The 26531-nt window shown below is 48.3% G+C and overlaps 1 long non-coding RNA gene across 1 annotated transcript; it reads right to left on the bottom strand.

Moving 5' to 3' along the window:
• Positions 1-295: 295 nt before the first annotated feature.
• LOC117085203 lies at positions 296-25685 on the bottom strand. The gene is made up of 3 exons (XR_004437865.1): positions 25500-25685; positions 23418-23604; positions 296-1170 (listed from the first exon to the last, which is right to left on the bottom strand). It is a non-coding gene; the product is annotated as an uncharacterized LOC117085203 (long non-coding RNA).
• Positions 25686-26531: the final 846 nt, after the last annotated feature.

Raw genomic sequence — 26531 nt, 5'->3', positions numbered from 1 at the left:
TTCTCCCCACTCTCCTACATACCACCTACTCTCAACTTCTCTTCACTCCTTGGCATTTGCAAAAGCCATGGATGCTGACACAAATGAAGTCCAATTCTTCTTTTTTTTTTTTTTTTGAGATGGAGTCTTACTCTGTCACCCAAGCTGGAGTGCAGTGGCGCGATCTCAGCTCGCTGCAACCTCCACCTTCTGGGTTCAAGAGAATCTCCTGCCTCAGCCTCCCAAGTAACTGGTATTACAAGCCCGACACCACGTCCAGTTAATTTTGTATTTTTAGTAGAGATGACGTTTCATCATGTTGGCCAGGCTGGTCTTGAGCTCCTGACCTCAAGTGATCCACCCGCCTCATCCTCCCAAAGTCCTGCGACTACAGGCTTGAGCCACCGTCTCCTGGCCATTTTTCTTTTCTGAAACAGAGCCTCGCTCTGATACCCAGGGTGAGTGCAGTGGCGTGATCATGGCTCACTGTAGCCCTGACTTGTTGGGCTCACGCAATCCTCTCACCTCAGCCTCCAGAGAAGCTGGGACCACGGGCACATGCCACCAGATCAAACTATTTTTTTAATGTTTTATAAAGACATGGTCTCGCTGTTATCTAGGGTAGTCTCAAACTCCTGGACTCAAGTGACTCTCCTGCCTTGGCCTCCTAAAGTGCAGAATTCATTTTTAAAGACCCACACAAGTGCCATTTCTTCCCCTGGGAAGCCTTCTCTATTCTCCCGGTACCAGGTAGAACAGGGCAGTCTGTCTGTGTTCTAACCACATTCAATTCTTCCTTTTACTTTGCTCATCACCATTAACACAGCATCAAGTGAGCTGACCCAGGGAGCACCCTTCCCAATAACTAGAGGGAGTCAAAATTGTGATAAAATTGAAAAATGTGAAGATTTCAAAGCTTAAGTTGAAGTCTCAGTCTCTCTGCAGTTGTGAGCTTTGCACATCATTCATCAAAATGAAAAACGAAAACCATCCCACAAGTATCTGCACCAACTCCACAGTGGTATTTACCATGCCGAAGTCGAAGAACACTTGGACCCCACTGAACACTGACCGCCAGTGTTTCTTCTGCCTGTAACGTGGTATCTTAATCCTATGTTGATGTGTCTGCCCCAGTGGCCCTGGAGATACTCAAGGGCAGCAACCTTCTTCCCAATCCTGTATCCTCGATGCCTGCAACATAGAAAGCACTCAGTAAAAATATACCAAGGAGGGGAGTGCTGGACTCCCATCAAAGAGGTTAAGAGGACTGCCTTATTTGCTGTGGTTTTAAAGGACAAAGATCTTCTCAGCTGTCCCAGTGCTCACAGGGACGCTGAAGCTTAGCCGAGTGCCCTGAGCCGTATGACAAGCTGAAACAACCGGTCTACAATTGGGGTCAAGCTCTAATTCTCTCGGCCATTGATCATGAGATTACAAACTGTTGTCAGCGTTGGGGTCTTTTCTGGTAAGTAAAGAGGATTCTAGGAAGATTTTCTCTCCTTCAAGCTTCAGACATACGCATCCAGCATCCAACTTCCTCCTGGACATTTCCACCCCACGGGCGGCTCGTATTAACATGTCAACATGATCCTTCCTCTCTCAGACCTTTCTTCCTCATTCCCGTGCTTCTTCTCAGAACCAGCCACTTTGGCCAGGGCAGAAATCCAGCCATAGTCCTTTGTTCCACCCTTTCTTTTGCTCCTCCCACATTCAATAAATCACTAAGCCCTGGGGATTTAGAAATTTGTCTTGAAATTAAAAAAAAAAAAATCTTGAATTTATTCATTTCTCTCCCCACACTCTTACTGCACTGATTGACGCTACTGTCATGACTACCTGGATGATTGCAGCAGCCTCCTAAATGCACCCCCTGCCTCCCACTCCGGCCCCTCTAATCGATTCTCCCTGTTGCAGTCAGTGTCTCTACAATGGAAATGAGACTAAGTCTCACTCCTACTTAAATGGATCCCACTTACTCATAGAGTCAAAATTCAAACCTCTTAGCATGGTGTTTAGTTCCCTGCATGACCTGGTCCTTCTTCCCTTTCAGCCTCATTTCTTCCACTCTTCCTACTCTTCCCTTTAAATTTTACCATCCGGCCACACAGAACTTGTACTAATTCCCCTCCAATCTGCACATCCAAATCATATTCTGATCACCACTGACAGCCTGACCACATGCTGTTCCCTTTACCAGAAGCATTGTTCTCCATCTGAGCCAACACACACACATCTACCTACCTTTTAACGATTGACCTAGTCACCTCTGCTGAACTTCAGGGCCCGTATTTGAAATCACTTCATTTGGAAAAGCTTCTGGGATTCCCTCCATCCCTAGCAGGGATGGGGGCCCTCTTCTGAGCTCTCATGTCCCTGTGCATATCACTTTCATGGCACTGATGGCGGTTTTCAGGAACTCACCTTATCTGTTGACCTCAGGACTCGGAAGGCAGAGACTGGCTCAGTGTCCTACTTTCTCCTTATCTCTTTATCCCCAGCACCTGCACAGTGCCTGACACACAGGAGTTACTTCACCACTGCTTGCTCAATGAATGGATATAAAGTATGATCTCGGAAGATTCAGCGGGACATAGACTGGGAAAGTGTATCTACGTAGCATGTGTTCATTTAAGTTCAATTTGATGGGACATGGATTGGTGAAGGGCTCTCTTTAATCGAATGGTTCCTCAAAAAAAATTAGACAAACCTGGTCTGTATGGAAAGTGACTTCCTCATTGCATGATGGCTTGAGCCTGAGCAGAAACAGCAACAGCTTGTGGAGTACTGGCCATTCTTACCGGCCACATTTTCCATGGACATAGTAGGAAGCAACACTGGTCCCAGAGTGAGGAGCCCACAGTCTCAGCTCCGTCCTGCCACCTGTTGTCCCTGTGTCCCAGGATGGGTTGCTTTTCCTGCCTGGTCCTCACCTGTAACGGTATGGAGCCAGCTCCTATGCTGAGTGTGGTGATTTGAATTCACCCACAGCTGAATTTGCATCCCAGCTTCTCCAATTACTGCTGTGCAGGCCTCTGTAAGTAATGCTGACTTCATGGGGATCGTACATAGATTAAATGTGATTATATTCCTTAAGTGGATAACGCCACTCTGCTCACAGAATAAGTGCTTAACAAATGGTTACACTGAAGCATACCAGCTCACCATAGGGCTAAGTTATCAATGGATTATATGGTAAAGCTACACAGGCATAGCTAAGATTTGGGGCTGTTTAACTCTGAGTCATGCCTTTCCCTTGACCCCCCCCCACACAAAAAAATCTTTTTGTACACATTTGCAGCCCATTCTATCTTTGTAATGAAGCAACCAACCTGTTGGGAAAAAGCTGGTGAGTACTGGGAGAAGCTGAGGTAGGGCTTGCACGTAAGACTCCAGGGCTCAGGGCATAAAACCCCTCGTGGCCTTTAGAATGTGTCTGGACTTGCTGGCTCCTTGCTTCTTGCCCTCCTAAGCGCCTAGATCGATTGTATTCCCATTATCTCAAATAGCTGAACATATTCCGTATAAATGGGCAACTGCCACAGCTGTAGATACTGCACCTGCCCTTTCAACCCCCACATTCTCACCACCTGTTTCTCTGTTTGATCACCAATAAATAGTCTGGGGTTCCTGAGATCCGGGCCTTCGCAGCCTCCACACCTGCGACGGCCCCCTGGTCCCACTATCTCTCAAACTGTCTTTTTCTCAGTCCTCTGACTCCGCCGGACTTCGTCACCCCCATGACCTCGTGTTGGACACTACCAATGTACATTATGATTAAAACAGTAAATCCTTATTGCACTCAATCAAGCCCCCAATTATGCTACTACCATAATGGGATTATATGTTTCATCTTGGAATTTTAAAGGCCTTAGAACTTCAAAGTATGTTCTGTTGCATACTGCCATTTCAAGATTGGCGGAATATTGCAAAGGAAACTTTCCTGCTCTTCTGAGGTCAGTGAATGTTTCCCTGTTTCATCCTAGGTCTCCTCTGAGTCTCCAAGGTCCCAGCTGGTGGAGAAGCACGGAGATGCCTTTCCAATGGATACTCTGTCCCTGGATTCCTCCTCCAGCAGAGGAAACATGTCCAAAGTGAGAGCCCAGAGGCCTGAGTTCTAGTCCTAACTTTGCCATCAATGAGTTAAGTGATTTTGGGTGAACCTTTTTTTTTTTTTTTTGAGATGGAGTCTCGCTCTGTCGCCCGGGCTGGAGTGCAGTGGCCAGATCTCAGCTCACTGCAAGCTCCGCCTCCCGGGTTCCCGCCATTCTCCTGCCTCAGCCTCCTGAGTAGCTGGGACTACAGGCACCCGCCACCTCGCCCGGCTAGTTTTTTTTTGTATTTTTTAGTAGAGACGGGGTTTCACCGTGTTAGGCAGGATGGTCTCGATCTCCTGACCTCGTGATCCGCCCGTCTCGGCCTCCCAAAGTGCTGGGATTACAGGCTTGAGCCACAGCGCCCGGCCTGGTGAACCTTTTAACCACCATAGGCCTCAGTTTCCTCATCTATAACATCATAAAAAGACCCAGACCTCCAAATTCTGGAAGTCTATAATTGGTACCTGAAATTAGATGTCAAAATTAATCTCCTTTCCTTTCTTGTTCCTTGGATGAGGTTGGGCGCTGAGGCCATGGTTCTAAAACTCTGCTACACGTTAGAATTATCTGCCACCCAACTCTCCTGACATCAGGATGTTTAATGCTCCCTGGGTGATCTTAATACGTGGCAACATTGGGAACCACTGCTCTTAAGGGTGAGTGAGCTCAGTAGACAAAAATGAGGCATGCTGACCTGACTCCAACACTAGCCAGCTGTATGATCTTAAGCTATTTAATCTCTATAAACTCTTGTTTCTAAGCTCATCTTGTAAGGTTCTGCAAGCAATAAGTAACATAATGTATGGCAGTCTCTATCTTGCTACTCAAAGTGTGGCCTGTAGACCAGCAGCATTAGCATCACCTGGGAGCTTCTTAGAACTGGAGAATTGCAAGCCCCAGCCCACATCTAAGAATCAGAATCTGATTCTAAGATCTCCAGGTGGGTAGTAGGCCCACGGAAGTTTAAGAAGCACTCTCTTAGCACGCAGTAGGTATTCAATAAAATCTATCTTCTGTTAGTCTTCTCCACAATCCTCCCCTTTCACTCATTAACCATCAAGTCACACACACTATGCGCAGCAGTGGATGATGGGCCCCAAGCACAGTAAGTGGCACACAGTAGGACCTCAACAGATGTTTGGTGATGGAATGGCTTGATTCAAAAGGGAATCAAACCTGGCTCCTCCTCTCAAGGAGCTCCTGGTCCATGAGGAAAACTTAAGATATGAATGCCAACATCCAGAACAGAATAACAGTCATGAGTGATGGAGACGCACCTTTATTTGCGCATGTGCTATGTGCCAGATACTAGCTAAGCAATTCACAAGCAGCTCCCCTTTGAATCCTCCAGGCAACATTGCGAATTATGTGCCATTATTATCCACCTTTTACAAATGAGAACACTTTGGCTCAGAGGGGAGAAGCAGCTCATCTAAAGCCACACTCAGCTAGTACATGGCACCAATATGATCTGAAGTCAGGACAGCTCCAGCCTGACCACGCAGTAGTACTGGCTACTGGGAGATGAGGCAGAAGCGCTGACTTTTGGCTTACCAACTTTGACCACCACCCCTTCAAGGGTGGCCCTGTCTCTGGGGACTGAGAAAAGAGACAAAAGGAAGCCCTGCACGCAGAGATGCTGGGTTTCTATTCCCAGCAGAAGAGCTGGTCAGAGGGCTGCCAGCTCCTGTGGGCCACCTGTCTGACACAGTTCACTGCATCTATCTGCCCCCTCCCAGGCCTCTCCCCTGCTGCTTCAACATTTTACTTGCACATACATTCTGCAGATTCCAGTCTTCTCAGTGACAGGCCAGAGCAACAGAAAAGAAATCTACAGTCTGAGCTTGGGGATGGGGGTGGAGCCATTTTCTGGAAACTGCCTGATGTGGGACAGAGTCTGGAAGTCCCAAATTGGAAGTCCTGAACTCCAGGCTAAGAACAGGTGTATGGTCACCAGGGATAAAGCACAAAACGTAATTCCCCCGGTCTCCCTCTGCACACAGATGAGTTCCCCCAAATCCGCATCTGAATCATGTTGTGGTCAGTAGACTTTCATCATTCAACAGGAGGTGCTGGATGGCAGGGAAGCTGGTGGAAATATTGATTTGTAGCTCAACCTTCCTGTAATTCTCCTCCTCCTTCTCCCCCACCTTATCCTGCCACTTCCACAGGGGTCGGACTTTTGTTCCTGCCCCTTGGAGTAGTGGTTCTCTCTGTGGGCCCCAGAGCAGCAGCAGCAGCAGGCAGCTTGTTTGAAATGCACATTCTCAGGCTCCACCCCACACCCACTGAATCGGAGCATCTGGGGGCAGACCCAGCAGTCTGTGTTTAACCCGCCTTCCCGGGGACTCTGCTGGGTGCTCAAGGGTAAGCGCCAGGGCCTTAGAGAGCATCTCTAGTGAGTGAATGATGCTAGGGTGAAGCAAGAGGAACAAATGCTGCTGGTAGGGAGGAAGAGGCAGAAACTGAAGCAAAGAAAGGGTGAAAAGAGACTCCCAAGACTGGATGAGGGAGTGGGTTAAGATTTTGGGTAGCAAAGATCAGTAACTCCTGCCTTGATGTGCCCCGGAGGGGAATGGCTGTGTAAGTGCCCCTACAATGGCTGGCCCCTGGGCCCAGCACTACCAAACCAGCAAAGCCGCCAGCTCTAAGGGACATGCACAATTGTACAATGAGAATATCAGCAGTGACCACAATGTGCCTAGGACCAGAGGAGTCACCATGAATGCACTGCTAAGCATAGGTCCCCGGGGACTTCCGTATGACTCTCTGGCTCGGGAGGGAGCAGGGACGGACAGACAGACGCCTAATCGAAGGTAAGTCTGAGTTCCTGTCAATGCCAGCCAAGTCAGGTCAGGGCTGCTGTGGGTTGGATTTAATTTGATTTAGAGAAAATAAGGGATCTGTCATCATCCATCTCATCAGTTCAGGGACATAAACTTATACCCAGCCCAGCTGGACCTTTTAAAGAGGCACCATGACGAAGAGCATCCTCAGGCCCTCCCAAACTCTCGGTGACAGCGCCTAACGAACACAGAGCAGAGGCGCGGAAGGTGTTGTTTCCTGATACACATATTCCAGGGGAACCCAGTGGATATTTCAGGGATGGGAGCTGTAACTGTAAAGACAGTCCCAAAGCCCCACTTAAGCATCAAAATGTCAATTCTCCCACACTTGGCCTCGGCCCAGCTAGAGCTTCCACCCTTACCCTTCCACTTCCCATCCTGCACCTGGCCTAGGAGTATTTGCAGAATACAGCCAGGCAGGAACAGGGGAGCTAAGGCAAGGAGAATTCTGCCTCATCCCCAGTCTGACCTCAATATGCTTTCTCATTTTGATGTCTACCTTGACATTTGCCATCTCGAAACAAAGAGCTTTCCTTCCCCTTTCAACTCCTACGGTAGGTCTTATTTCCTGCTCTCTCTCTCATGGTTTTTATCATTCCCTACCTTTTGTCGCCGTATTTTCCAACAGGTCATTTCAAGCAATAGACAGTTACGTTCCTAGAGGTTAGGAATCTTGTCTAACCTCTTCATCTCACACCCACCACAGGGCCTGACACACATCAGGCTTGCAGCACATTCTTGCAGATGGAGTGACAGACACAACTACCTGTCTGACAACTCCAGGTGGCATGTCCGCAGGCATCTCAAACTCAAGATGCTCGGTGGAGTTCTTCACCTTCACGTCTTCGCTCACCCCAAACCTGGTTCTCTTCTTTCTCTTGGGAAATGGCACCTCCATCCTCCCCTACTTTCCAGCTGCCTCTATGGAAACCTTTGACATCTTTACCACTTTCTCTGGCCACATCAACTCTTGACCAAATTCTTTCTGACTGCACCTATAACATATGGCCAGACTCTCTCCTTTTCTCTCCACCCCAGGTCAGTCCACCACCCTGTCTCCCTTATCCTACAGCAATAGCCTCCTAACTGTCCTCCATTTCCAATCTTGCTCCCTCCGCTCCAGGGAGCAACCAGAGTAGACTTTCTAAAAACCCAGTCCTATTACTCACATCTCTACTCAGCCACAATAAAGCATGAAGCTCTTAGCTCAGGTTCATCATCCACCACTCCACACAGACACACCGGCTTTCTCCAAGTTGGACAAATTGGTTTGTTCTAGTAGGTTCTGGCTTCTCTTCTTCAGACAGTCTTGCTTTTTCACTCAGGCTGGAGTGCAGTGGTGCAATCTCCGCTCACTGCAAGAGCTGCCTCTCAGGTTCAAGCAATTCTCCTGCTTCAACCTCCTGAGAAGCTGGGATCACAGGCGCCCGCCACCACACCCAGCTAATGTTTTTTATTTTTAGTACAGACAAGGTTTCAGCATGTTGGCCAGGCTGGTCTTGAACTCCTGACCACAAGTGATCTGCATGCCTCAGCCTCCCAAAGTGCTGGGATTATAAAGGCATGAGCCACTGCGCCTGGCCTTGCTTCTATGCTTCTTACAAAACTTTACTTAAAGTTTCCTTCTTAGCACTTGTCACAATTTTAATTAGATATTTATTTATGCAAGACTTGTTTAGTGCTTGTGTCCTCCTTAGGTGGAGCTCCTCGAGGCAGAGAAATGTCTGCTTAGTCCATCACGCTTTCCCAGCATAAAACACAGTGCCTGGATGTAGAAGGTGCACAGTCAATATTTTTAAAATGAACACGTTTAGGCTGGGCGCAGTGGCTCATGCCTGTAATCCCAGCACTTTGGGAGGCTGAGGCGGGTGGATCACGAGGTCAGGAGATCGAGACTATCCTGGCTAAGACGGTGAAACCCCGTCTCTATTAAAAATACAAAAAATTAGCCAGGCGTGGTGGCGGGCGCCTGTAGTACCAGCTACACGGGAGGTGAGGCAGGAGAATGGCGTGAACCCGGGAGGCAGAGCTTGCAGTGAGCCGAGATCGCGACACTGCACTCTAGCATGCTATGCTTATTCTTGCTATTGTTAGAGTTGATGAGCCAGCAAAGGTAAGACATTTCCTTGATACAAGGCAAGACTCGGCAATTCAATTTAATTCTTTTCGGTACAGTTCAAGTCACTTCAATTAATTCCATTAATCCCACAAACCTTCACGGATACCAGAACTCTGACAGCCTTTACCTAGGTGTGGAAACATCAGAGATGATGATGATCCATAATTGCCCTTGGGGGCTACTCATTTAATGCCCCCTCATTTATGGCCAATGACAACTATAGGACACATGACTAATCTCCCTACATGCATGAAATTGCAAATGGGCACCAGGTTGACATAAACAGTGTCTCACTGCCATCACTCACTCATGTAATATACTGGGGTGTTTACCGTGACAGTTACAGTCATTTTTCTTAGTCCTCAGGGATAACATGTTCCAAGACTCCCAGTAGCTGCCTGAATCCATGGAGAGTGAATCCATATAGACTATGGACCCCAGTACATATATTCAGTTCATAGCCTATACTGAACGCTCTATATACTATGATATTTCCTATACATGCATTCCTGTACAGTGTGAATACACTGGACAAAGGGGTGATTCACATCCCAGGTGGAGAGAGTAGGATTTTAGCACATGACTCGGAACAGTGCACAATTTACAACTTACGAATTATTTATCTGTGGATTTTCCATTTAATATTTTTGGACCACAATTGACTGCAAGTAACAAACCACGGAAATGAAACCCACAGATTGTACGAGGAATGGACAACAATATAGAGGCTCAAATACAGCAGAACACCAGTAGCGGTGACTAATGAAGGCCAAGAATGTGGAGTCAGATGACTGGCCCTCCATTATTGGTCATTTTAAGTGACAGAAATCCTCTAATCCACCTTGAAAACCTATCCTAGAACCTCACGTTTCTTTCCAATCAATAAGTTTCCTTTTTATTCCATTTCATCTTGAGTATATGAGATTTGAGCCAACTCACTTCCCAAAAGATGTGAGATGAATGGCAGGCTGAAAAACAAGACATATTAACATTATCAATTGGCCTGAAATGAGTTCATCTGCTACAAGAATCAGAAATAGCACCTTTCAGGCACCATAACTAAGCAGATATAAATACCCAAGAATCTGTCTCTGAATTCTCTAACACGTAAGAAAATAAAAGGTACCAAGGTACACAGTTTTTATCTTTTGACATGGAAGGCATAGTTTTCTGTAGGAACCACATTATTTTCTTCTCTGGAACTACGCACTGGTGGAAATTTATCGTGGGTCCTTATAAAAGAACTTAAGAGAGGCAGGGCAGACCTTGCCCTAATCAGTTTCACAAAAGCATAAAATGCTGCTCAACCTGACCCTTCCCTCATCTACCTTCAATAAAGACAATTCTTTGAGGGACTGATAGCCTGAGATCTGACACTCTGTCTCTGATGATCTAACTTTACATTGGTTAAATTTCATTTAACCTATTTACTCTTATCTGGACCTCAACAGAGACCGAACAAGCTGTTTGCACTCCTTCCAATTATTGCAGGCTCAGCTCTCTAAAATGCTTCTGTGTCCTCTTTTCCTGGCCAAACCTTTCCATCCTACTGTATTTCCTATTTTGCCCTCTGAGCATTCTACCTGGTCTCCACAGAACTACTTTCAGATCTTTCTGTATCTACAATTACTCTAAGGATGTGGAATAACTAGGATGGCACCTGTTAGTAACGTATCTAGTCAAGGCCAAGTAACATACAGTCGGGGGCCTCAGAACTGGACAGACTCTCTAAGGTCTTTAGTCCAACACTTACCCTTACACATGATCCTCTCTGAAGCATTCCCAATAAAAGATCCAGTGACCTCTGCTTGCAAGATTCCACAGAGGGAGAAATCTCTACCTAATCAGAAATTCCCTCACCCTGTGGATTATTAGAATTGTTGGAAGGTTCTTCCTTATGCTGACCCATAAACTTCTTTCTAGTAACATCAAGCCATCAAACCTGTTCTACTTCTGCAGAATAATCTTCTGATTCCCCTAAAGTTGTTGGGAACAGTTTGTGCTTTTTTTTTTTTTTTTTTTTTTTGAGATGGAGTCTCTCTCTGCTGCCCAGGCTGGAGTGCAGGGGCACCATCTTGGGTTCAAGTGATTCTCCTGCCTCAGCCTCCTGAGTAGCTGGGACTACAGGCATGCACCACCACGCTTGGCTAATTTTTTCATATTTTTAGTACAGACAGGGTTTCACCGTGTTAGCCAGGATAGTCTCAATCTCCTGACCTCATGATCTGCCCACCTCAGCCTCCCAAAGTGCTGGGATTACAGGCATGAGCCACCGTGCCCAGCCAGTTTGTGCTTTTTATACATGATTTCTACTCATCAGAATATTCTGCAATGCTACCTACATTTTCAAATGTTGTTTCTGCCCAGTCCTAGGCTTAAATACTTGTTAAGTTAGTAATTTACTAATGGAAGCTGTTTGATTTGGATTCTAGGAACCTGCCTCATTCCTTAACCAACCATGAGTTGCTGCTAATGCTGATAAAACACATTGTCTTTGAGAGACACAAAGTGTACTAGGCTTTCCCCTGACTCTCTTAAGTATTTTTGGCAAAACAGAGAAGCATGAAAAGCTGAGACCCCTTTGCCCTCAACCAATTATGAGGGTGACTGGGCAGCTGACGAATGACAGCCTCTCCTGTCTGAATGGCCTCTACTGCTGGACACTGCTGCACACCAGCTTCTTTCCTGGCATTAATTCTTTCTTAACAATCTTTGAGAGCTCCATGCCTAACATGTTCCTATAAAATCAGTATTTAAACCACATTTTGTAAATTCATACCAAAAAAGAAACCCAGGGAAGAAAAGCACCCCCTTTGCCCTATTTTAATAAGAGGGAAAGGGAGCTGGGCTAAAGGGAACAGCTGCCCTTTCTGTGTATGGAAAGCTGTAATTTAAATATGCACACAAGCTTTTCAAGCAGAACACTCTAAACCATCGGCCCTGTTATTCGGATGATGGAATTTGCAGACTTTGTTTGCCCTCCTCTTGCTTTTCCCACCTTTGGGGCTTTTCACTGTGCCCAGAAATCCAAGCTGAGAATCGCGAAAGGCAGCGAAGACCGTATCTAACAGACTCATAAGCTCCTTGTTAATACTAGTGCAGTAAAGTGTCAATGGGGTAGATACCTCTTTTTGCAAAACAAAGTTTCCAGGTTCCCTGTGTTCCATTCAGCCAGGCCCTCATTTCTCACCACAGGGCAGATAATCAAGTTGACAAAGACTGTGTTTTGTCCTTCTATGTCCATATGGACATCACGTTTCACACCTGCACTCATGTCTGCTCGATTCTACAAAGGGAGAATACCCACTGAGTGAATTTTAAATGCTCTTGCGCTGCTTGTGTTTTCCAAAGCACAGCATATGAGCATCTCGGTCAGGATGAGCTGGTAGGACCTCTCCTGACACCCTACTCCCTCACAGTGGACTTCTCACTGGAAACCTCCACTCTTGCTGCTCAGCGCAGTGTGTCTCTGCAAATAGGCATATTTAAGGAAACAATAAATGCGTAAGACGATGCAGGTGGGGAGCAGGGGAGAGTCAGGGAGACAAAGAACAGTAGCACCACATGGCGTTCTACCAGCTTTTGGGCTAACAGGGTCATGAACAGATCGGGAACCTGAGACAATCAAAGGACTTCACCCCATAAAGCCAGGGTACTCTCGGGAGCTGGAAAACCCAGGAGAATTTCCACATACTCCTCAGAGTTCCTCGTGTATTGCCTTTAGTGCCCCATTAGCAGGAATGAGTCCTTCTGTGGTTTCACCAGACTGTTGAGCAGTAGAAAGAGGACAGACCAAGGAGTCCCAGTTCCACCTGTGACCTCGGGCAGTCACTGACACCTCTGAGCCTCGGTTTTCTCATCTCTTCAGTGGGGATAGTATACTTCCCCTTACAGGGCTGTGGAAAGGACAACATAATCTTACACAGAAAAAGTAATACTAAGCTAACACTGGCTGAGTGCCTATTACACTCTAAACAATGCGCTAAGTACTTCGTATATTTTGTCTCATTGAATACTGATGACAATCATGCGAAACAGGAACTCTTACTATCCCCCATGCTACAGATGCAGAAACTGGGGCTCAGAGCAGTTAAGTACCCAGCCAAAGGCCAGAAAGTCAACTAGAGTTGATGTGTCCATTTTCATTCATTCATTCATTCATTCATCATTTATTGAGTACCCGTTCCGTGCCAAGCAATGAGAAGCAAACCACACATAGTCCCTGCCCTCATGACACTGACAGTCTTGTTACTGCAAAGTACAAGGTGCAGAGTAAATGGAAGTCAAATCAGATTCCAAATTGTACTCAGCATCTAGTAGGCCCCAGAATAAACTCTCCAGAACAGGGGTATTGCTCCTGTGGTTTTGCCTGGTGTTCATGATTGAGATATACTCAAGGAAGACAGTGCTGGCTCTGCAGGTCCTCCAGGGACAGAAACCAGGCATGTTGGCCAATAAACATCATACACATTTCCCTTATATTTGATGCATTCCTGGACCCATAGGTCTAAAAGGAACCTTGAGAATGAATTCAATTTATTTATCTGCCTCTGAGAAAGATTACATTTGAACTTTTTATGAGAGAGATCCAGCTAGGGAACCTTCACCTTAAAAACCTCGTTGAACAAAGCTGTATTTATAAACAGGTGAATTTAAGGGCATCCCCGTGAGTTTACATAGTGAACACTCCAGTGCATTTTAAGCAGGATTGAGTCAATGTATTTTCTTAGCACATAACTTTTCAGGAATGCAAAATATACCTGTGCCCAGCATCTTAAGGCTTCTAAAAAGTAGATGATGCCTTTCTCTCTGTTCACTTGCAAGCTTGTGCCTTTAAAAGCATTTGTTTGGAAGTCCCTCCTTAAATCTAACCTGAATCCAACCTGTTGTGCTTAAGGTCACTTCAGTGATCTTTCTAATACAACCCAAGAGAGAAGGACTGGAGGGAAGGATTTAAGACCCCATGAGGCCAGGGGCAGACTCTTAAGTTAGTAGTATCACTCACGGCTGAATCTTGGCATCATTTCCCTAATTTTTTCTAGCTGCTCCCAGGCACTCCAACTGTCTCTGAGAATTTTCTTCTTGCACACACTTAAAGAAGCATCTGAAATTTGTGCCATGCAGCTTAGCACTTGCTCAACCAGGATGAATCTTAGAGACCATCAAGTTTTGCCCTTGCAGGAGAGAAGAGGAAACTGAGATTCAGAGAACTACTGTGACTTCATCAAGGACATGTAGCAAGTTAGTGGCAAAGCCGGGAAGATAACCCAGACTCCAGAACCCAAGCCTGGTGCTCTTTTTTTTTTTTTTTCCAAATCTATATCTCCCCCACATCTGACTCTGTTTCCCTGAGGTCCAGAGCCATGCCTTGTTCCTTTTTAGGACTCTCACGACTCAGACTTAGGCACATTAGTTGCCCAAAGCACACTTGGCTTGTTCTGATTTGAACAGTACAATGAGCTATGTCTTAGTTTCAGGCAAGACCACTTTGACCATGAGACATGAAAAGGAACTCTATGGGGCCTCTGCTACGATGTAGCAGGAGCTGTGTTAGCACATTGCTATAGCCCTGGGAAGCGGGAATTCTTAGTGCCCATTGCCCAGATGAAGAAACTCACTTTCAGAGAGGTTAAGGAATATCTCTGTGGTACCACAGCTATACAGTGGCTAGGCTGAAATTCGAAACCAGGTTTGCCTGCCTTCTTCTCCTGTATGACACTGCTTCATACACAGTCCCCAGAACCTTAATGACCAGGTGGAACGAACCAACAAGGTCATACTGAAATTGTGCATCAATGCCCTAATGACCAAGAGAAAATACATTTCATCCAATTCAAAGGTATAAAGATGTAAGGTAAAAGCCACCAACTGTAGACATGGAGGAGCCTCAGAGCGACAGCACGTGCTGTCTAGGTGCTCCTACTCCCCCTTTCTTCCCTCGCAGTTTCTCTCTCCCTTCCTTTAACACTTTACTGAATATGCCAGCCACACAGAGGCACTCAGTAAGTGTCTGGGCCCATAACCTTCCTATTGGAAAGGCCCTTCACTTTCTGAACATGGCCTGGCACTGTCCAGACGCCCTTCTGTCCTGTCCTCCAGGACCACTCTGAATCCTAACTTAATGGCAGCTGCCTGGCGATCTCTTCATCCTCCTGACATGGCCATGTAGCTCCTCAGCTTCCATCATTCCCGAATCTCTGCAAGTTATGGGGTTGCCTTGCTCCAGAGGGCACAAAGGTGCTTAGCTCTCTGCTCGGATTTGCTCTTGGCTGGTGGAGACCTGTGACTGCTCTTCCCCTCCCTTGAACCTTCCTCATGGAGGTGTGCCAAGTCAGAGGAGGCAGTCTGCAATTGATTCCTAATGCCCCTGCTAGGTTTTAACAGCTGGTGGAAACGTCTGCTCGTATTTCACCCACACTCCCCTGGCTGCGGGTTCAAGTCATTTGGTCATTGGGTTACACACACGTGCAGCCCGGGTGGACTTGTATGTGCCTTCCCACATCAGCTACCTTCATCTCTCATGAGGTCACTCCCCTGGGATTTGAGAGCCACTCCTTGAATATCTTCTTGGCATGTGTAAAACAAACAAACAACAACAACAAGTTTGAAAGGGCTCAGGACTCTGCATTTGAAGAAACAAATTACACTATCTTCTGGACAAGTCACTCCCCTTCTTGGACATGAGTTATTCCATTCATAAGATGGAAGAACAGGGATGGATAAGGTTACAAGTCCCTTCTGCACCCAGGCTCTGTCAGGTTCTGCGGAACCACAGCTTCAGGAGTGTGGCCAAGAGGTCTTTCTGGTCCCTGGCTCACCGCTTTCATCTATTCCCTTACCTGAGGTCTGAAAACACATTTTTTTTTTTTTTTGGCTTCAAAATACAAAAAGAGAAAACTGAAAAATCGAAATAGATAAAAGTTTAATTGAATGTCTACATAATGGAATGTTATGTAAACATCAGTAATTGTTAAGTTTGATGTCCATAAAAATTGTATTACACTTAAAAACAATTTGTTCCTTAGAATTCCCCACTTTGAAAGGGATTTCAAACATGTCCAGCGACTGCTAAGGCCTCATAGCTATGAGTTAGTCACAGCCAACCACTTCCACAAGCAAAATCATTGAAACCTCTTTTAAACATACCACAGCAAATAATAATAATAATTAACATGAAATGTGGGTGACTTTCAGTATGTTTGATAAAATGTTGGGTGAAATCTCCAAAAGGAAGAGTGTTCAGGGTCTTCAAAAGTCTTAGGATTACTCTAGAACCAGAGTATACAATATAAATTCATATTTATAAATCACTTACTCTGTGCCAGGCTCTTCTGAAGCCTTTCCCATGCATTAACTCACTTAATGGGTGAGACAACACTTGAGGCAGATACAATTACCATTCCCATACTACAGGTGAGGAACCTGACTAACAGCAAGTAAGTGGCACCGCTACAATGGAAAATCAATGGAGCCAGGGCTCATGCTCTTAGCTACTTTACCATATACAAAGCTTGCCATCCTGGGTGTTTCCTGAGGAGAAAACAAGTGCTGGCAGGTCAAGAAGGGAGGGAGGTGCATCTCCCTAATGAGGGGGGCACTTGACACCGCATTCAATGGAACCCATTCCTTGCTCTTGCTACCTCCTCTGTGGTTCTCTTCTGCTCACAGAGGTCTCCTCTGTAGCTGACTCTCAGCCTCGTCTACTGCTATTAATAATTAATAATAATAAAGAGCCGGGCACGGTGGCTCAAGCCTGTAATCCCAGCACTTTGGGAGGCCGAGACGGGCGGATCACGAGGTCAGGAGATCGAGACCATCCTGGCTAATACGGTGAAACCCTGTCTCTACTTAAAAATACAAAAAACTAGCCGGGCGATGAGGCGGGCGCCTGTAGTCCCAGCTACTCGGGAGGCTGAGGCAGGAGAATGGCGTAAACCTGGGAGGCGGAGCTTGCAGTGAGCTGAGATCCGTACACTGCACTCCAGCCTGGGTGGCAGAGCAAGACTCCGTCTCAAAAATAATAATAATAATAAAGAGCTGATGTTATTGACAGCTTCTTCAGCATTTTATACAGGACTTAATCTCTTTCAATCCCCATGACCTCCATTTCATAAACAAGGAACTGAGGGTTTAGAGATCTGAAACAATTTGCGCACAGTCACATAGCTCTCAGAAATAGTGGAAGCCAGGCTTCCCACTCCAGTCTTATTCTAAAGCCCAAACTCTCTTTTTTAGTTTAGTTTAGTTTTGTTTTGTTTTTGAGACGGAGTCTTGCTCTGTCGCCCAGGCTGGAGGGCAGTGGCGCCATTTTGGCTCACTGCAACCTCCGCCTCCTGGATTCAAATGATTCTCCTGCCTCAGCCTCCTGAGTAGCTGGGATTACAGGCATCCACCACCACACCCAGCTCATTTTTTATTTTTTATTTATTTATTTTTTTTTGAGACGGAGTCTCACTCTGTCGCCCAGGCTGGAGTGCAGTGGCGTGATCTCGGCTCACTGCAAGCTCTGCCTCCCGGGTTCATGCCATTCTCCTGCCTCAGCCCCCCAGGTAGCTGGGACTACAGGTGCCCACCACCATGCCCGGCTAGTTTTTTGTATTTTTTTAGTAGAGACGGGGTTTCACCGTGTTAGCCAGGATGGTCTCGATCTCCTGACCTCGTGATCTGCCCGTCTCGGCCTCCCAAAGTGCTGGGATTACAGGCTTGAGCCACCGCACCCGACCCATTTTTTGTATTTTTAGTAGAGATGGTGTTTCACCATGTTGGCCAGGCTGGACTCAAACTTCTGACCTCGTGATCTGCCCACCTCGGCCTCCCAAAGTGCTGAGATTACAGGTGTGAGCCACCATGCCCGGCTCCAAATTCTCTTTTAATTATAAAGATATACATATTGTTTAAACAATTCAACAAGTATATTGAATAACACAGTGAAGCCTTCCCTTTACCACAATCAACCTACTGTTCTCTCCCTATCTGAGGCTCTCTTCCTACGTTCCACTGTCCCAGACTTCAGCAAAGTATTTATGTATCTATCTAGGCATCTGTCCATCTTTCCATTCCTTTCTCACTTATATATTCTGGTGGTTTCGCTCTCCACGTGGCAACTCTACACCCAGGATCAAAATGGCATCAAAGGGGAGCTTGGAACAGTGACAACCCCTATCTGAGATGTCTCCAGGGGCAAGGCTGCCTGATGCCTGATATCCATGACATTAGGAAAAGCAGGTGGGCTGCTATCCACCCCTTCTATTCCCGAATCCTTGGCAGGGTTTCTGTGGCTAACATGCCAGTTTTATCGACTCCTGCACAGTCTCATGTGCTGAAGTGCCACACTACGTTCTCAGCCTGGGAGGTTTCTGGACTCAGCTGGCTCAGATCCCATGTGTGGGGAGCATTAAGAAAAATAGGTCACCTGTATAAGACTAGTGGCAAAAATCTGACTCAGTGCTACTTCTCTGTCCTTTACTTAAAGAAGAAGCATAATTAAAATGATCCAGAAAAGAGAACCAAGCAGTAGATTGAACTGCTTGGAGAAAGGACCATGCTGCATTGATTTTTACATGCCCAATGCCAGCGGTGCGTCGGGTACACAACAGGTTCTCAATAAACTGTTACATGGGTAAGCTGATAGAATAAAAAACAAGCTCTCTTCCCAGTGCTGCATGCAAAAGAGCTCAGTTAGAGTGAATTCGTATTTGCAAAGATAAGAGATTTTTAGTCTTCTGATGGCTGTTTCCTCCTGTTTTCTTTGTCACAGTTCAGGGGCAAAGAAAAGCTTCTCTCTCTCTGAAATGGTAGGAGAAACCCTTAGGGCTCAGGTAACAAATCTCAAGGCTCTCTCTTTCACATGTTTTGAGAATAGAAATATTTAACCATCGGGAGTGACTTCCTGGCTGAGAGATGGTCAGAATAACACAGAGCCTAGGAGTGAAGGCAGTGAAGTCTGTGAGCCTAGCGCTCTGGTTCTGCTGTCTGCTTCTTTGCTGTGTGATCTTGGGCAAGTTTCCTAAATTTTCTGCTTCTCAGTTTTGTCATCCATAAAACGGTAATAATAGTACCTGCTTCAAATAGTGTGTGGAAGAGGCTTAAACAAGCTAATATAAGTCAAATCTTGAGCACAATCGCTGGTGTAGCTATACATATGCTTGTGTATATATCAGAAGCTCAAAATTATACCATTAGTATTAATAACATACTCTGAACCCTCATTATAATGCTATTCTCAATATCCCAACACTTGATTTCTATTGACAACTCCTAGGCTCAACTGTTCCTCCTACCTCAGCCTCCCGAGTAGCTGGGAATACAGCCACCATGCCTGGCTAATTTTTAATTTTTTTTGTAGAGACAGGGTCTTGCTGTGTTGCCCAGGTTGGTCTCAAACTCCTGGCCTCAAGAAATCCTCCCACCTGGGCCTCCCCAAGAGCTAGGATTTACAGGCATGAGGCACCATGCCCAGCTCCCTTCCTTTGCTCTCCTAACTCCATCTCAGCACCTGCCCCTGAGGACCAATGCAACAGGGCAATCAGTACATCTGTGAACCTCCCATCAGTCCCATGGTGGACTTGAAAGAGATCAAATGAAAAGACCAAAAGGCAGAAATGAAGTCCACAGGCAAACAGCCCAGGCGGCGCCCTGACAGCCCGGGCGGCGCCCTGAGCCTAGTTAAAGATTGACCCCGGACCTAACCGATTAAGGTTATCTATAGACTCCAGACATTGTAAGGACAAACGTTGTGAAAGTCTCTGTCCTGCTCTAATTACCAGTGTCTGCCACATATCTTAGTCCTGGGCCCAGTACAAACACAATCCTCTATTTTGTCCCAACTTCCTGAGCCCAACGCAAATACATCCCCCTCCCCACACATCTCAGAAACACCACCTAGAGAGCCCCTGATAAGGTCACAACCGTTTGTAGTTTTACTAAATGCACGGGAACAAATAGAAACTGTTAATTGTATTAACCAAATTACCAGTTGTGATGCTGCAACCAAAAGAATTCCTTTGTACCTCTGTAACCTTACATATCCTGTATGCATCGGGTTATAAAAAGCGGGCACATGCATCATTCGAGGCCCTCTTGTATGTTGTGGAACGGAGGGACCAAGTTCGAACTTGCATTAAAGATCCTTGCCGCTTGGCTTTGACTCTGGACTCTGGTGGTCTTCTTCGGGGAACAAACGGTCTGGGCATAACAGACTAACCCGGGGACAACGGTCACTGTCCCCTCTGGTGCATTCTTTGTCCCCATCAGCCTAGAAAGCTCCAGGGGCTGGCAGCTGGCATAGAGTAGGAGGCTGCACTCCCTGACCTTTCTATGGTGCACACAGTCCTGTACCCATCCTGTCCTCAGACCTGCCAGGGCCATGACCAACCTGCCAAGGGCATGGGAATCTGTGTCTGACACAGCTCTAGGAGGTGGAGCAAGAGGAATGTAGGGGAAGCTGCTGCCCCAGTAGATTTAGAGGGAGGGTGGGGTGGGGGCGCGCCAGGGCCAGGCAGGTGAGGGTGTGTGGGTGAGGGTGTGTGAGTGCCTGTCTAGCTGTCCTGGGTGGGGCTGGATGAATGTTTGGGCACAGGCAGCGGCTGTCACATGGCCTGGCTGCGGGTTTGGGACAGAAGTCAGGTAGGTGGGCTGTGTCAGGCACAGCTACAAACTGTGCCAAGGAAGCAGCCAGAGCAGGGGCCCAGGGAAACTTCTGCCTTGGCGGAAGATACTGGGGAGACAGGATGAATTGGGGAGGTCTTCCAAGGCCCATGGTGCTTCATGGAGCCAGGGCCCAGGGCAGGGAGGGCTATGACCTTGGCTTGCCTGATTGGCTGAGCACAGACAGACAGAAGGGGGTGTGGGCAGCCTGCTAGGTGAGGGGGGAATGGGCGGCCAGGTGACTGAGACCCCCCAAGACCAGGACCCCACTGTCAGGCCTGTGGCTTCCAAACGCCAGTGTGAAGTGTTCCCCTTTGGGCACTGAGGCCATCAGCTTCAGCTTCACACCCTTTTCCAGACAAAGTCCCTCAGGTCACCTCAAGTCACTTCTGGCCTTCCCCAGAGAGGAAAGGAGAGGGGTGCCTATGGGCAAGTGGCCCTCAGTGCTGGTGGAGGGCACAGCAGAGAGACCGCCTGCATGTGGGAGGCCCCCAGCAGACCTTGCTCAGATGTCAGCCCTCGTTTGAGGCAAACTGTAACAAATTATTACAATTTAGGCCAGGCGCAGTGGCCCATGCCTGTAATCCCAGCACTTTGGGAGGCCATGGCAAGAGGATAATTTGAGCCTGCAGTGAGCTATGACTACACCACTGCACTTCAACCTGGTCAACAGAGGAAGACCCTGTATCTAAAATAAATAGGCTGGGCATGGTGGCTCACACCTGCAATCCCAGCACTTTGGGAGGCCAAGACAGGTGGATCACCTGAGGTCAGGAGTTTGAGACCAGCATAACCAATGTGGTGAAACCTCATCTCTACCAAAAACACAAAAATTAGACAGTCGTGGTGGCCCGTGCCTGTAATCCCAGCTACTCAGGAGGCTGAGGCAGGAGAAATCGCTTGAACCCAGGATGCAGAGGTTGCGGTGAGCCGAGGTCGTGCCACTGCACTCCAGCCTGGGCAACAGAGTGAGACTCCACCTCAAAAAGATAAATAATACGGGAAAGCTATGTTCTTAACGTTTTTCAAATGATAATTCATACTAAAAAAAGTTACCAATACCAATGCACAAAGCATTCTGTAAGTTTAGACTGAAGTATTTGTAATCACGCTTAATATTAGAAGTTCCTATACCTGCACAGTAGCAACTAATTATACAAAAATTTAATAAATAACAAAACAAAATTTTGCAAACAGATTTGTCATAACCAGAAAGAAATCTGTATTGGCAATTAATGTAACATAATTCAAATAATTTGTTATGGTCATCTGCTAAATGCTAATTCATGTAAAACGTTAAAAGATTATCTTAATTATGACATCTTAATTTTTAATAGTTTTAAATATTATAATATAAATAAAGGGTTTCTAAATTTAAAAGAAGAATCACTAAATTTTTCAGAATTATTTTGTATTTCTTGTCACACAATATAAAAATACCATTCCGTTTCCCTTTAGAGTAGGAACCCTCCCTTATTATCTCACTGAAAGGAGAATGCTGGAAGGTGCTAGTAAGATAACAGTCTAAGGACTCCAGAACTGAAGGAATTGTTTTGTGGCAATGCATGGCACTTTCCTAACTCAACTGGAAATGGAGACAAAAACCTAGTGTTTCCAACCCTCAAGCTAGCAAGAAAACACAGCCCAGGTAAGCTCGTCTCTTCTCCAATGGAGCTGGAGTCTACTCAACAAGAGGCGACCATTCTGCCATGACCTTAGAATTGTTCAGAAGTTTGCTAACAATAAGCAGCCAACATAGACACATTCTCCATTAAATCTAAAATTCCCTTTTCCCCCAGAGGCACTAGGGTGTTTGAGGGGCATGTAGCAAAAGGGATCCCAACCATACCACGCGAACCAGCCAGGAAACCTTTTTGTCTTCACAGATCTGAGAGTCCCTGAGAACCCCGAGACAACACGGAGGCAGCAGGACACCAACAGGAGAGTCCCAGCATCAGTTCCTGGCCATAGAAGCCCTCCTGAGCAGCAGGCAGAACAGAATCCACTACAGCAATCAGCCTGCCAGAGAAGCCTCTGCCCCTGTGGCCTGAGGTTCCACTTTTCCAAGGTGACACCATGGGCAGGTGGGCTGAAGCAGCAGCAAGGTCAAATCAACTGGCCCACTCACGATGCCTCTTTGACCATACAGGTGATACCAGTCTAAGCCTCACCTCTTCCACAGGGAAAACCAGGTGACCCAAAGGGTGCCCAGAGGCAGGGAATCTGCCACAGCAGCCATCTGCCTGGGAGGTTCCCTTTCTTCCCCTTGGTAAACTCCCTCCAACACACACCTTGCCAGGAAAGCACCCTTTGTCTGACATGGGGATCCCACCACACTGAAACCCAGCCAAAGCAGCCTTTTGTCCCTCAAGGGTTATCACAACAAAAAACAAAAAGATACACAAATACTCGCCCCCTCAATTCTGTTAAGAATGAGACAATGCTGGCACTCACACCTGGCTCAGACACTAGCAGGAGGGCACCCTCCACAGACCGCAGGAGAAGGGAGAGGACTCCTCCTTGCCCTGGCTGCACCTCCACCACTGTCACTGAGGCCTGTGGTACAGAACTGGCAGCTTCTTACCCACCCCAGGCCAGGCTGGGCCCCAAAGTTCTCCTACTCCCCCTTCCTGGCCCCTAGACTTGCTGCTGTTGCCACCATTAGCACCGATGCCAACGGAATCAGCTCTGCTGTCACCCTCTATGCACCTGCCCACCCTCCAAGGTTCCTACCATCTGGCCTCCATGGGTATCCTCCTACTGCTCCTGTTGAGCTGCAGTCTCCATCACCATCACCGCCACAACCACAGATGAATTGCAGAGCTGTGCCATCTTCAGGTTCCAACCTCCAGCTCACCACAGGAGACTCCTCCTTCACCAGCCTGGCTTGGAGCAGCTGGGCCGGCAAAGCCAGGAAAACCTATGACAGGATGCAGAAAGTGGCAGTGTCAGAGCCTCACGTTGTCATGCTGGCCACTGGGTGGCAGGGGCCAGTTTCAGCGAAGGCACTCACCCACCCTCCAAAGTCCAGCCTCTCCTCCTGGACCAAGCTGGCCGCCTGACCTGGGGTGGGGACTGGAGACACCACAGTGCTCGAAGCTCCTTGGGGAGCAAGAATAGCGGAAACTCAGACCCAGCCAGTCCTCCCCACCCAAGTACCAGTTCCCATTCCTGACTCCTCCACCCACAGGCCCCTGAGACCCCGTGGTGCCCACTACTCCATGCCTGGGGCTCCCAGGCACAACATGGAGCAAGAGGGCAAGGGCCGGGGACCACGGTGTGTGCGGGGGCCCTGCGGTGATCAGGGGATTGCCGCGAAAACTCTGTGCGCCCTCCGCGCTCCAACACGAGCAGGAGGTTCACCCTCTAGAGCCTTGAGTCCAGGAGAGAAGAAGGGCCCGGGCCCTTCCTCAGAGGCCACCACTGTCGTGGCCACCTTCACAACCCGCGACTGGCAGCAGCAGAGCAGCCCCCCTGATAGTACCCCTAACCTGCCCCGCCCGACAAGCGTAGCCCCCAGATTGTGCCCACAACACACCCAGAGACTGCTGCAGCCAGTGTAACCCTGATAGCGCCCCCAAACCACTCCTCTGCACCCGGCAGTGTAACACTTGATAGTGTCCACAACCCATCACCGCCACCAGCGTTGCAGCACCAAACAGCACCCCACCAAACCCGCCCCGTGCCTGGACCACAAGCAACACAGTCCCAAATAGCACCTCAACCTGCTCCCGTCGCAGGCAGTCAACGCCCGGGTTAGTGCACGCAACCAACCCCTTACCCCACTTTCCCCTTTCTCCCAGAGGCAGTGCAGCTATTTGACAGTTCCCCTAAAGCACCCCCAACTGCCTGCCAGTCAGGTTGCTGGCATTGTAGCCCAGGATAGCTCACCCAACCCGCCCCCTGCATCAGCCACTGCAGCAGCTAATAATGTCCCTAACCCACGCCCCGAGCCGCTGGCAGTGGACACAACCTGCCTCCAACCCCCCCACCTTAGACAGTGTAGACCCTGAGAGCATAGCCAACCTGCCCCACTGCCAGCAATGCAACGCCTGACAGCGCCACCCACCAGCCCCCCACAGCAGGCAGTGCAGCCCCAAAAGCACACCAAACCTGCTCCCCCACCACCCCGCAAGCAGACAGTGCAGCTGCAAAGAGCACACCTACCCTGCCACCTTCCTACCACTCTAACAGGGCTGCTGCTGTCTCTGTCGCCACCACCAACCGCAGCCAGGCGAGCCAGCCGCGGTGGCCAAGGCTTCAGCCGCCAGCATCGGGCACGGTCCCCAACTTCTCTTAAACCTCTAGCCGATCAACAGCAGCTCCCGCTGCCAGCCACCCTCCTACTGCTCCGGCCCCCCACTATGGCTCCGGTCGCCCTCCTACCGCTCTGGACCACCTCCTGAAGCCCAGGCCGCGCTCCTACCCCTCCGGCCGCCATCAAACCACTCCGGGCCCCTCCTACCGCTCAGGCTGCCATCAAACCGCTCCGGCCCCCTCCTACCGCTCAGGCAGCCATCAAACCGCTCCGCCCCCTCCCACCGCTCAAGCCGCCATCAAACCGCGGGCCCCTCCTACCCCTCAGGCCGCCGTCAAACCGCTCCGGGCCCCTCCTACCCCTCAGGCCGCCTTCCTACCGCTCAGGCCCCCCTCCTAACACTCTGACCGCCATCAAACTGCTCCGGGCCCCTCTTACCCCTCAGGCCGCCATCAAACCGCTCCGGGCCCCTCCTACCCCTCAGGCCGCCTTCCTACCGCTCAGGCCCCGCTCCTAACACTCTGGCCGCCATCAAACCGCTTCAGGCCCCCTCCTACTGCTCAGGTCACGCTCCTAACACTCTGGCCGCCCTCCTAACGCTCCAGTCACGCTGCCATCTCTGTTGCCACCACCATCTGAGCGGCGGTGTTGCAGACTCCAGCCTCCAACTCCCCCTCCTCCAGGTCCTCTAAGCCGGGAACACAGCAGCTGGGCGCGAGATACAGAAGAGCCTGAACTGGCGGGAAGCCACGAGGATGCACACGGGGTTATGCGCATGGCTTCTGGACTACGTGTTCTGATTGGGTGAGAGAAACCTCTAGGTCTTCTCTGATTGGACTTTATTTTCATACTCTGATTGGTTGGCCTAAGACTTGCTCTATCCAATCAGAACATGATAATAAAGTCCAATCCCAGTAGGCCTCCGGGCTTTCGCTTATCCAATCCTGGAACGTATAAGTCCAGAAACCTCATATGCATAACCTCAGTATATAAATGGTGCTGAAGAGGGGTCAGGCCAGTCCAGGCTCTTCTGTGTCTACTCACTGAGCTGCTTCATGCCGGGCTTAGAGGACCAGGACGAGGGCTATCCTCTCCCACATGCTAGAGACTGTAGCCTGTGGCACCGCGGCTCGCCTTGCTGTGGTTGGTGGCGGCAGAGACTGCAGTTGTGGCTGGAGCGGTAGGAAGGGGAAAATAGTTTGGGGATAGATGGAGGGGTAGAGGGGGTGGTTAGTGTCAAAAGGAAAAGAGGATGGCAAGCAGGAGAAGGCATTGCATAAAGACAATGAGGAAAAGATGGTGGATAAAAAAGTGGGGGGGTAGATGGAGGGGGAAAAACAGGGTGGTGACAGGAGGGAGAGAGGTTTCACGGAAACAGTGGGGAAAAAGTTTTTGGGTAGATGGAAGAGGGAAAGAGAGGGTGCTGATGAGGGAACAGGGGTGAGCAGGAGGGAGAGAAGGTTTGCAAAAATACGGTTGAGAGAAAAGAGGGAAAAAAGACGGTGGATAAAAAGATTTTGAGTAGATGGAGGAGGGAAAAGGTTGACAAGTGGGAAGAGAAAAGAGGGTGCAGAGAGGGAGGGGGAAGA

This window comes from Trachypithecus francoisi, unplaced genomic scaffold (assembly GCF_009764315.1).
Source record: "Trachypithecus francoisi isolate TF-2019V2 unplaced genomic scaffold, Tfra_2.0 Contig00529, whole genome shotgun sequence".
NCBI classification, from domain to species: Eukaryota; Metazoa; Chordata; class Mammalia; order Primates; family Cercopithecidae; genus Trachypithecus; species Trachypithecus francoisi.
The sequence above is the reverse complement of the archived record's forward strand: the minus strand, read 5'-3'. Positions and strand labels throughout refer to the sequence as shown.